This window comes from Equus quagga, chromosome 16 (assembly GCF_021613505.1).
Source record: "Equus quagga isolate Etosha38 chromosome 16, UCLA_HA_Equagga_1.0, whole genome shotgun sequence".
Lineage (NCBI taxonomy): Eukaryota > Metazoa > Chordata > Mammalia > Perissodactyla > Equidae > Equus > Equus quagga.
Genome location: NC_060282.1, coordinates 8,431,094 through 8,444,029, shown reverse-complemented (window position 1 = coordinate 8,444,029; position 12,936 = coordinate 8,431,094). Strand labels below are relative to the sequence as shown.

The following is a 12,936-nucleotide window of genomic DNA, read 5'->3' as shown; positions in this document are numbered from 1 at the left end:
ATTTCAGTAAATAAGGATTTAAGAAACCTTAATTGTGAAACTTAGTGACAGAATATATATATACACATATACACGTACATCTATACAGATAAAACCTCAAATCGATGCCACATTTCTTACTGCTTACCTAATTACCTAATTTCACAGCTGTTTTAATCTTCAGAAAAATTATTCATTTATATTTATTTAGTTTTAAATATTGTTTTCAAGTTTCTCTAGTAAGAAATCTACTTAATGCTATACTTGAGAAAAAGAACCCTCTTCTAAAGAGGTAAAATGACTCTTAATTTATTGTTCATAGTCTTACATTGGTTCCTTAAAGAGGCCACATCTGTTCAATCAAATCTCTTGCACTTCCACTGATGTATTAGCTGTGTGACCTTGAGTAAGTCACTGAACTACTCAGAATCAGTTTCTCAACCTATAAAATAAGACGACCCTATAATATGGAATTAAAAATAATTCACACAGTAGTTGTGAGGATTAAATAAAATTTTAAGTATAAAAGCATATTTGAAACAATAAAGTACTATATAGATGTTAATAGTGTTTATAGGTTTGCACGCACACTTTTTTGAAAATCTTCCCCCTGAAAGCAAGTCTGTACTTGAAAGACCCGACAATCACAAGGGCCACTGTCTGTGACAACAGCAGCGTTCTACAGAATTCTACCAGGCCTAACTCAGGTTAGCCATTAACTAAGCTGGGCAAGAAAAAGAAATCAACTACACTGGCTTTATTTGCACCAAATAGGCTAACTGGGCCCATATAAATAATGAGATAATGACAATAATATTAGAAACACTACTCTTTGTTTTTAATTTACTTTTCAGTTAAGAAGATCTTAAAATCTAAAGTTATGAAAGATAAACTTGGTTTTAATTACATTTTTCATTTTATAAAATGAACCAGAGTTCATATAAATAAGTTCCTCCAATGAATTTTAAATATATTGGTATTAAAATGTTAATTTAAACAGCATTTTAAGAACAAACTATTGTGCAAATTAAGTTATAAACAAACTTTATACTTTATTTGCTCAAGTAAAAATAATTTATTTTAGTCATTCACACAATTATATTATATTATGTTGAAAGATCTAAAAGATCTTCCTTTTCATCAGCAAATACTGTCAAAAATTCTTGGGATAATATGAATAGGTCTCAAAGCAATTTGAACATGTTCATATCAAGTTCATATCAATGTGCATTAATAAAAAGAATTTGCAGATGAACATACATATTAGACTGGTCAGCCTCTAGCTAACCTGAATGCCACTAAACGGGCCTGTCAGCCACAAATGCATCCAACACGTGTGAAGACAGACTTGAGACTTCTCTCCAGAGTTGGGAACCCCTGACTGGCCTCTTCTGTTTCCTACCCTGACTTTTGACTAGTAGCACCTTTAGCTGTGCTGGCTCCTCAGGCACCTGGAACACAAATTCTCCAGCTGCTCCATGGCCCCTCATCTACAACGGGTAGTGGTATACTCTGAAGCGGGCTGCTAAAGTAGACGTCCAGGTTACAGAGGATCTTCTTGCCTGAGTTCAGCACATCACCAACCATTCTGCAGAGACCTCAGACTCCAGTGACTCTCAGTGGAGCCCTGGACGAGCCAGGCTCCATGTGGCCATCCCAAAGGTAGAAGGCACCCATCAGTACTTCTTAACGAGCCTGTAACCTATTAGAGGCACACCTTTCAGGAAAGCCTGGCCCACAGTACTTACAAAATAAAGTATTTATGGAATGTAGATGTGGGGAGAGAGTGGTGAATAAAGTAGGTAAGATACCTATTTCCACGGAACTTACCATCCGAAGGAGGCTGCAAAGTTGAAGCATGTTAGGGATATAGGCAATGAAGAGCCAAAGAAGATTGTCATGACCCAAAACAAGATTAGATTCCTGTTTAAGAAAGATCAGACTGCTGGTAACACAGATGATGATCTGAAAGGTGGAGAGGTGGGAAGGATAAGGAACTGGCTACAAGGCTGTTCCAAAAGTCCAGATCATGAAGGCTTGCTTCAAGATGACGGGAATGATTTTTAAAAAAAAGGGGACAGATAGGAGATTTACTTTAAGGTAAAAATCTTCATTGTTTCTAATAGCGTACATAGCAGGTGTTAATAGTTTGCTGACAAATCCTGAATGGTTTTGCTTTTTATTTTTTTAATTTTTGGCTAAATCTCTGGTATTTATTTGTTCCCATATAATGTTTTTTTCCTTAAAAGCGGAGGAAAGGAAATAAATTCTAGGGAAAGATCCTGGTTACCAAGGTTCTAGTTTATTTAAGTTGATTCTAGTCTTATAAAGCCTAGCACCTAAGTTATTTGCTTTATATTCTGGGAAGGGGAGTTCCAGACAGTAAAGAAAAGGCATTAAAAATACAGAGGGAAAAAACAACTATCAGCTAATTAATGGAAGGAAGTAGTACATGGGGGGACAACCATTTAAAATTGAAGTCTGAATAAGGCCAGTGAGATACTTGAGAGGAAAAAGTAAGACAACGGAATTACCAATTCCTCTAAAGTTTCACAAGAAAGAAAGTGCGACAAAGTATCTAGAGGATGGAAGGAATGAACAGTAATAGAATTAAGATCATCCTATTTCTATTCCAAGCAAACCTCACAAACATGAAACCATAAATGCTGAAGACTGGGAAGCAGAGTTGGAGACACTCCTCTGTGTGGACCTGAGAAGGGTGCTCAAACAGCAGTCAATTCCAGGCAACAAAAGTGTGTGAAAAGCACTGAAGTCCAAGGTGTCAGTCAGGACGCCACCGGGGAAATCTGTACAATTTCTAATAAGAAAAATAATAAGAACTTCAACAAACAAAATACAGTACTGCCATTCTCAGTTCAGAAAAAAACAAGTCCTTCCACACTGCTAGAATGACAGGGGAAACAATGGTGTATTCAGCAAGCACTGGCATGCACATTTCTTGCCAATCTTTTGAAATGACTAGCATGCCCAGTAGCCAGAGTCTCTCACTGTGACAAAGTGACCACATGCATCCCTAATATCCTAATTCTATTATTGTTTAGAAGTCCAACCACAGAGCACCCAGCCTTTCAAATATCTTTTGGGATCATCTTCTGATAGTCTACCCTTAGGAAGGCAGTATTAGACAACAATTAAGTTACATTACAGTCAGACAGGACTAGGCCAAGTATTTAACTTTGTGACTTTGGGAAAGTGACTTTACTTTTCTGTGACTACTTTCCAAACTGTAAAATTTAGAATACTTATCTTGTAGGCTTACTGTGAAGATTGAGTAAGATAATGTAACGTTCATCAAGTACTGAGCTCAGCGGCAGGCACATTTGCAATAAATGAAAGCAGAACAGAAGGGAAAAAGATTCTTTACCTCCTCTTTGCAACTTTGATCACAGTTTTTCCCATTTTCAGTATCATTTTTTATAAATCCTGTTTATCTTTCAAAGCCCTAATTTAAATGCCCAATTCTCAATGAAAACTTCACCAATAAAACCAACTACTTAAAATGTACTACAGCTATGTATCAATAATAAGATCAGTTACCACTTACCTAGTGCTTATCACATTTGAGGCAGAGTTCTAAGAATGTTACATATATTAACTCATTTAACCCTCATTCCAGCCCTGTTAGGTAGGCACTAGTATTATCCACTTTTGTAAATGAGGAGCATGAGACAGAGAGCTGTCTGCCCAGAGCCACACAGCAGCTGGTGGACTGGGCTCTGAACCCCACAGCCTGCTCTCACCTGTGCTACATGCCTCCACTGTCAACTGAGAAGGATGAGTAATTAACGCAGAGACCTTCAGAGAACTGACAGTTTTATATTTAGTACAGCTAAAGATGCTTTCTATACAAGCTAAAATCATTCACTATGGATAGCTTATTCACCTTTCACAGAAAATACCTCTATAGTTCAATTCTTCAATATGAACAAAATAAAGAGGGAAACAGTTATTCATACACAATTTGGTTTTACCATTTTTTAGGTTGCTAACTTGAGTCCAATTTTCTCAGTTCACACTTCTAAAATTCTAGTTCCCTTCCTCATAAAGGCTCAGGAGATGGATAATTTTATCCTCATATGACCCAAGATACGGAGAATGCCAGATCACCTACTACATTAGACTGTCAAAACTGGCTGTCATCTAATACTCTGTGCAAATATAATATAGTCACTAGGAATTATCATCTAATATTCCCAACAAGGTATACCATATTTGTGGGTTTTGATTTTATACACACACACACAGAATGTCCAAGACACTCCTTGTAGATAAAAGTTACTGATACTATTCCTCAAACTAAGGCAGGCTCAGGCACATGGAATTGAATCTTACCAAAAAAATACGAATATGAAGATTCTTTGTGTGGGAGACAAAAATTTCATATCTTCCCTTTTCAATCAAACGTTATAACACAGAATCAAGAGCAAGAATAAAACATAAGTGCCCAAGGGATAACGTTTGGGTTATACAGAAAATTATAAGCTCTTGAAAGAGAAAAGCCTAACAGGAAACTATGCTTTCTCTATAATCACAGCAGTGCTACTTTATCTACCTGTTCTCTGAATGCATTTTTGGTGCCTTATTTTAAGATTCAGAACATGTTATAACATCAACAATGAACTTCATGTGCTAATGTTCTTAGGAATGGCCACACCCCAAATACACAGTAAAAAGGAAAATGAGCCAAAACAAACAAACAAAAAAATTGTTTCTCAGTTTTCCTTTAAGAATTTTTCAAAAATCAGGAATTAATAAAATCTGCATCTGGGGCTGGCCCTGTGGTGTAGCGGTTCAGTTCAGTGTGCTCTGCTTCGGCAGCCCAGGTTCATGGGTTTGGATCCTGGGCGTGGACCTACAACACTCATCAGCCATGCTGTGGCAGCAACCCACACACAAAGTAGAGGAAGACTGGCTAATATGTTCACTCAGGCAAATCTTCTTCAACTGGAAAAAAAAAATCTGTATCACTTGAGAGGAGGAACATATCAACTCTTCTTCTTAAATGAGTCTCTAAATAGTTTCCTATTTAAAATAAGACATGCTGCCATCATAGTGGCTGATCACTGGCCACAGGTACATACTGAGGCCCCAGGGCTCTTAAGTGGCAGGAGCAGAGCAGGGCTGTCAAGACAAGTCTTACCGGTCAGATACCTGGTCAGATACAGCCTGACGTACGGCCTTCAAATTTGCTTATGTTTAGCCCAGGGCTGACTGTGAGGCAAAAAAGCACAGGAAAGGCCAAATAGCTGAGGCAATTTAACACATACTACACTGAAATAAGGGACCAAGTCCATCGGACTCTGTAGGTAAACAGATTGAAGTTAGAGCCACTTACCAGAAACGCCCATCCCGTGCTCCCACAACACACTAAGCTGCCTTCACCATGGCATTGAATTCATATGGCAACTGTTTGTTTACTTGTCTGTTTCCACAGTGAGGGAAGGACTGTCTGATTCATCCCAATATCTGTAGCCAGGGATAAATACAAAACGACATAGGTGTAAATGAGCAACAGAGTAGAAGGCAGCAGATACAAAGCAAACTGATATCACTGTCTTTTCCCTGGTTCCATATTTTGCCTCAAAAGTCTCTCATCCTACAACTGGGAAGATGATAAAACCAGGCTTATTTTATTTTATTTTATTTTTTATGTTTACATAATGTGAGCCACTTAACTTCTTTGGATCTAAGTTGCCTCTTCTATAAAAGGAAGGAATTAACTAATGACTAAATATTTCTTAAGGTTCATTCAGTTCAATAATTCCATGATTCTATGATGTAATCATATTCTAGCAATAAAGATTTGTTAATATTTACTGAATGCTTCCATGTGGTCAGTAATTATGCATATCTGAAACCAAAACTTTGCTCTTTACTGCTATGGCAGTCAACTGCCACATGTGCTTATAAAAGGAAAAGAATCCAGAAAACACTATTTTTTGAAAAGTACATAACAAGCCTTAGTAAAATTTAAAAGATATAAAATAGTATTTGCTTTACATAATCTAGACTCGGTTTTGATAAAGCCTGGCTAGGATTTTTACATAAAAGAAAATAAGTACTTAACTCTAATGTTTCTTGGGCAACTAGAAATCCAAGTCATACTAAAGCATACAGCTTGCTGATGTCTCAGAGCTGGCTTCATGTTTCTAAAGGTCCATGGCGACATTTCCATCTAATTTAATGATCACGTCCCTTCCATTCTCAAAACCCTCCAACGGCTTCCCTTTGCACTTAGAATAAAACCCAGTCTCCTTACTGTGGCCTGTAAAATGCTACAGGAGCTGGCCTTGTCTTCCTTCTCTACTATTCTCCACAAGCACCTCTAGGCTTCTCTCAACTTCTCTGATTTGCGAAATCTTTCCCACTTTCGAGGCCTGGCACTCTCCTCTCTGCCAGACAAGCTTTCACACAGATCTTCATGTGCTCAGTTCCTTCAAATCCTTCTGGGGTCTCTACTCAAACTCATCTCCTCAAAAAGGTCTTCCCTACCCACTATGAAGTGGGCTCCCCACCTCAGTAATTCTTTATCACATCTTTCTCTTTGATTTTCTTCACAGTTCTTATCACGACCTGAAACGATCTTCTTTATTCCTTTACTCGCTTACTGTCTGCCTCTCTTGTCATGACCTCCCATGATGGAAGCTTTATGAGAGGACGAATCTTGCTTATCTTTTTTACTCCTATACTTCCAGAGCTTGAAACAGTGTCTGTGGGCTTTTTTGGAGAAATTGATAAACTTACTCTAAAATTAACTAAAAAATGCAAATAGTAAGTATCAAACATTTGTTGAATAAAATACTAATAGTAATGGAGGCTATTCTGTTTAAAAGCACACTATTCCAGGCTCTTTACACAAAGCATCTCACTTAACTTCATTATGGCTCCATGAAGTGGATATTATTACTCTGTTTTACAGATGAGGAACTGAGACTCCAAAAAGTTAAATGACTTCATCAAAGAAAGAGAAGGGCATAAAGGTAATGCCTACAATATGACCTTGTATCTTTTCTCCTAAACTTTCTGTCTCCTTTTTGGACACCAGCACCTCCACTCTGCTAATTATCTAGCCTATAGACTCTAAATCCACCTACATTTTTAAAATCTAAAATATTTAAGAATTGTTATAATCCTATAATGAAAAACTAAAAAGAAAGATGACTCTAATGAGGTAAGACAAGATTCTTAAAATGAAATTGCCATTTCTGTCAGATGATTCCAATAAACAAGAAAAATGAGAGGTTAAGTAATGACATTAGGAAGTGTCTAAAATAATTCCTATTTTTAAAGATGGAAAGTAATCCTAACCTCGAATAAAGACCGCCATTATCTGTTTAAGAACAGTGAAAAAAAGGCTACAGGTAAAAAGCAAAACCAAACCAAAACAGTGAACTAGCAACAATCATAAGTTGAACTTTAAAACTACATGTCATTTATGATAGCATCAAAAAATATGAAATACTTAGGGATTATGATGGTTAACTCTCATGCATCTACTTGGCTACGCTTTGTTTGCTCAAACACTAGTCTCAATGCTGCTGTGGAAGTATTCTGTAGATGTGATTAACATTTATAATCAGCTGACGTTAAATAAAGATTACCCTTGATAATGTGGGTGGGCCACATCCCATCAGTTGAAGGCCTTCAGAGCAAAAAATCTCTGGTTTCCTGGGGAAGAAGAAATTCTGTGTCAAGAGAGAGACAGAAATGCTGCCTGAGTTTCCAACCTGCCAGCCTATCCTACAGACCTTGGACTCAAGACTGCAACATCAACTCTCTTGCTGAGGTTCTAGCCTGCTAGCCTGTCCTACAGATTTTGGACTCTTTAGCCCCTACAACTGTTGTGAGCCAATTTCTTAAAATAAATCAATCTCTCTATCCCTCTCTCTGTCACACACACACACACACACACACACCTCTACCATACGATTCAAGAGGTGAATGGATACACAAACTATAGCATGTTCATACAATAAAATACCACTCAGCAATAGAAAGAAGTTGATACATGCTACAAAATGGACAATCTCAAGATAATCACACTGAGCGAAAGAAGCTAGACCAAAAAAGAGTGCATACTGCATTCTAGAAGATGCCAACTAAAGCAAAGTGAAAGAAAACAAACAGTGGTTGTCTGGGGAATAAACAGAGAGATTACCAAGAGGGCCCAGAAAACTTTTGGGGGTGATGATATGTTCAGTATCTTGACTATGGTGATGGTTTTATAAGTAGACACATATAAAGATTACCAAATTGTACACTTTCCATAGGTGCACTTTACTGTACAATTATATCTCAATATAGTTGTTTAAAAAAAGTAGAGATCCATCATAAGTGTTAAGGAAAATTTTAAAGACTTAAAAATGCCTTGTCAACAAAAAGAACAAAGGCCAGCTTCCTTACTTGGGATCAACTGTCAACAGATAACCTAAACTGTTTCACTCCTATCTTGAGTCAGCCTTTTTAAACAAGATTGATCTTTAATCTGGGAAGGGTAAATAAGGATTAAGGGAAAAAAGAAAAAGAAATTGAAGCCCAAGATAGGAAGGACACAGCAAAAGGAGGAATTGCTTTAATTCATATTTATGGACCAAGAAAAATTATATCCTAAGATTTTAAACGTATCTGGAAATTTGGTAATTTCCAAGTAACCATAAAGAAGTGCCATGAAAATGGATGTAGAATCCATGCAAAACTCTAGAAGAGATTTTCAAAAACCTGATTAATAAGGAAGTGGCGTCTATAACATATCCGCTCCTGGTCCTCGGTTCTTTCCAAGGAACCTGTGAATCTCTTTCTGGGCTCCTGCCCCATCTGTCCTTTAAACGCGGTGCTCTCAGGACATTGTTCTATCGCTATCCTCACTCTACAACAGGGTTTGTAACCTTCCAGGCCAGTCATGATTCCCTTTGACAATTTGATAAAAGCTACATCCCAGAACGTCTATTTACATAACATTTTACATGTACTTACTTCAAAGGTTTCAAGAGCTCCCCTGAACCCTGGCCATGTATTCTTCAGCTTCTCTGGGTAAGGAAATTCCTCACAGAATCCTACCCTGGACTTCGTCTCTAAAAACCTCATACAAAGTGAGGTGTATCCATAGCTGTGGCTATGGGAAACATGAACGTTCACAAATAAAATTCACATACAATCTAGGATCTCATATTTTTCTGGATATGTTGCAGAAATAGTTCAAGTAGGCAGATTCTTAGGCTACCTAGGGAATGCTGATTAACAGATTTATGACAGAAGTTTCTGATGACTTTCTGTAGAAGCCCATCCTCTTAAACATTTGTTTTACAAAAGGTGATTTGAAAGAGGGCACAGAAAACATGCTTATGAAATTTTGGATGATAAAAAGTTGTGACAGTGAGTAGCTGGACCACAGACCCAGGATTTAAAACATATTGACCAACTCAGCCTAGGGATGAGGTGAAGGTCAGGAAAGATCCTCACCTTCAAAGACCTCGTCACACATGTACTCTCCTCTTCCCCAACTACCACTTACCTGCTGGAAATTTAATGCATTCACCAAGACTGCCAGCTCCTTGAAGACAAGACCTACGTCTTATCTACCTTCATAGGGACCTTGAATGATGCCGGTGTCACACCCCGTTTGAGCTATATTATGCTATGGTAACAAACGACTCCAAAATCATGGTGCCAACAATGCAAGGGCTTATGTTTCACTTACATTAAATGTCTATCATGGATCGGCTTCAATTCTGCTCCATCACTCTGGGGCCAGCCCTAGCTAAGGCATGCTGGTTCCATGTCAGAAGGAAAACAGCCACTGGCAGAACCACAAGATGGAATTTAAAACATCTGCTCAAACATGGGACATGTCACTTCCTCTATCATTTTACTGGTCAAGAAAGCCAAGTGTCCAAAACTGATGTCAACAGCATGGGAAATATAATCTTCCTACAAAGAGGCCCCTGGCAGACAGAGGCAACAAATATTTTGAACAATAATACAATCTACCACAGTGCCTTCCCAATAGAAAGTGCTCAGTAACTGGCAGTCATTATTTATATGCCAGGCCATAAATACCACAGAGCAGAGACTGTAATCTGTCTTGCTCACTGACGCACCAGCACTACATGGTGACGGCCACATAGCAAAGGACATGCTAAATGCTTACTAAGTGAACAGTGATAAGAGGAGCATGGGATCTGGAATCAAAAATCCTGTGACGAAGTACTGTGTCTGCCAATTCCTGACTTAGTGGAAAGTCGTTTCTCTCTCCTGATTCTTGGATGGTTGTTGTAAAGATTAAATAAAAATATATGTGAAAACACCATGAAAATTGTGCTGTTTTACACAAATGTTAGCTCATATCTCCGGATAGTCAACTGGAATGAAATGTGATAAATTCAGTTAAACTTTTATAGTGATGCAATATAAAATATTCTGCATTTACTTTCAAAGCATCCGCTGGCAAGCACGGAATGAGAAAGATTAGACTTAAAGCAGTTCACATGAAAAAGAGACAAGGTTTTAGTTGACCATAAGCTCAATATGATCAAAGGGTAATGTCGCTGCCAAAAAATGTAATGCAAATTTCTGGCTGCATTAACAGAAGCACAGTATCCAGATAAAAGCTTCATTGTATTCAGCAATAGTCAGACCACATCTGAAGTAGTCAGTCAGTTCTGGCCACCGAGTTTTAAGAGGTATACTGACAAACAGACATTGTCATGAGTTTAGCAATGTGGATGGAGAAAGGTCTGTAAAGTATGTCATGTGCATATGATTTGAGAACTAGGGCTTTTTACCCTTAGCATGGCAAAAAGAAGACTCAAGCAGGATTTAACAGTCATTTTCAAATGCTGTAAGAGTTACTGTGTATAAGAACAATGCTTCGCGTACATACCCCTAGACTGCTAAGGATCAGTAAGGGAGAGGGGAACTAGATCCAGCTCAACGAGAAGTTATTTCTAACAATCAGAAACCCTCTAAAGCAAGGAATGTGACAAACACGGTAGATGCGACGGAGGAGACCGAAGTGGGTGTTGAGTCGTACAAATCTCATTCACTCCTCTATGTAACCAAACATTGCTGAAGCGATGCAAATGCTCAAACAGTATTTCTCCTTTCTGATTAATTAATAATAATATTAATACTAATATAACAACAACAAGGAACAAGAACTGAGGTTAAGAAGTAAAACAAGAAGTTGTTTTCACCTAACAGATACAGAAAGGCATGCTCTGTTGAAGGGAAATGAAATTTCAAGGTTAGACAACATTAAACACAGAGTATCTTGGTTTGTACAGAGGAAATAGGCTTAGTCAAAATTGTATTTATTCTAGACGTTGTTTTTCCTAGTATATCCTAACTCCCATAATTTTCAGGGAGGTGCAAAAAAATACTTTAAAAATTCTTATAATGGCACGTCAGCAAAATTTTGCTGATATTAAACTAGTGTTCTAATTACAAAACAATGCTAGTATATTGATCAACTTTATAAGCATTCAAATTTTCCATGGCAGACTAATACACAGCATGCCACTGGCATTTAAAATGGTCCCTTGCTAATGTCTTATTTTGTTTCCTTACTCTAGTCAAAATCTAGCTGTTTGCCAGTCTCATTTCCAGCTTTCAATTCCCAAGTATTCTCTGCATACTCTGGCCTCTCCAACAGGTTTTAAGTACTATATAAAGATAAATGCCTGACTTATCTTTATATCCCAGCCCCTCATCTTCAAATCACTCACCGTTAGCATATTAAACACTCAAATTTGTTTGTTAAATTCTTTCCTTTAATGAAATATTTTTAAAAAGTTACCCCAGTAACTTTTCATTATATTTGAATTGTTACATAGAGAGAGAAAGTCAAAGTAGGCTATAAGGACACACTGGGTATTATTCTTATAATAAGAACTGGATAACCTCTTTGCAAAATATCTTGGAACAGAAATGTCTTCTTAGGTTTTTTTCTTTTCTGCATCCTAAATGGGTGTATTTAACAGGATTTTATAGTATGTAGGATTTTCATAGTACATACTATTTATGTAATAAAAAAATGAACACGTTCATTGACGTTAAGTTGTATGTGCCTTTCTGGAATAAATGTAAATTAGGATTTTAAAAAATCTGTTCTTAGGCCTGCCCGGTGGCGCAGCGGTTAAGTTCGCACGTTCCACTTTGGTAGCCCAGGGTTCACCAGTTCGGATCCCGGGTGAGGACATGGCACCACGTGGCAAAAAGCCATGCTGTGGTGGCGTCCCACATATAAAGCAGACGAAGGTGGGCACAGATGTTAGCTCAGGGCCAGTGTTCCTCCACAAAAAGAGGAGGATTGGCAGATATTAGCTCAGGGCTAATGTTCCTCAAAATAAAATAAAATAAAAATAAATTTAAAAAAGTTTTAAAAAATCTATTCCTCCAAGACAGAAAAGTAAAAGAAAATGTAAAAAGGAAAAAAGCTGAACACTTATCCTCTGCTAAGGAGTATGAAAGTGTAGGACATTTTTGGTATGGGTTAAGGCTTGTTTAAGAACTTGTCACTGGATTCTTACACTTGTTATTTCTCTCCTCCTCTCTCGTGGGCACTACCAAGAACCGTACAGGTCATGGGAACACAGTGCTCTGCTGCAGAAGTCAGGAGAACATGGTTTCAAATCTCCCATGTCAATCCATCTGACAGAAACAGTCTATACTCCACTGGGAGATGGGAGAATGAGTCAGTAAGGAGAGAAAACAGCTGCCAGTTTACAGATATAGTAACTAACTAAAAACGTTATGTTTCTTTTAAATTAGATATTCACGTATTAAAACAATTATTTTTAAATGGCAGAAATGGTGCACAATAAACATCTGTCTAAATAAGAAGCCACCAGAAACTAATTATAGCTAACATGTATTGAGTGTTTTCTGTGTGTTGGACATTCTTTTAAGCACTCAATATCCAATAACTCATGTATCCCC

The 12,936-nt window shown here is 37.6% G+C and overlaps 1 long non-coding RNA gene across 2 annotated transcripts; it reads right to left on the bottom strand.

Moving 5' to 3' along the window:
- Window positions 1-2,068: 2,068 nt before the first annotated feature.
- On the bottom strand, window positions 2,069-10,348 carry LOC124227920 (uncharacterized). Of its 2 annotated transcripts, none has more exons than XR_006885587.1 (4): window positions 9,512-10,348; window positions 7,602-7,668; window positions 5,336-5,466; window positions 2,069-2,797 (listed from the first exon to the last, which is right to left on the bottom strand). It is a non-coding gene; the product is annotated as an uncharacterized LOC124227920 (long non-coding RNA). The 2 variants fall into 2 exon arrangements; XR_006885586.1 differs by having other exon boundaries at window positions 9,698-10,346.
- Between the last annotated feature and the right edge of the window lie 2,588 nt (window positions 10,349-12,936).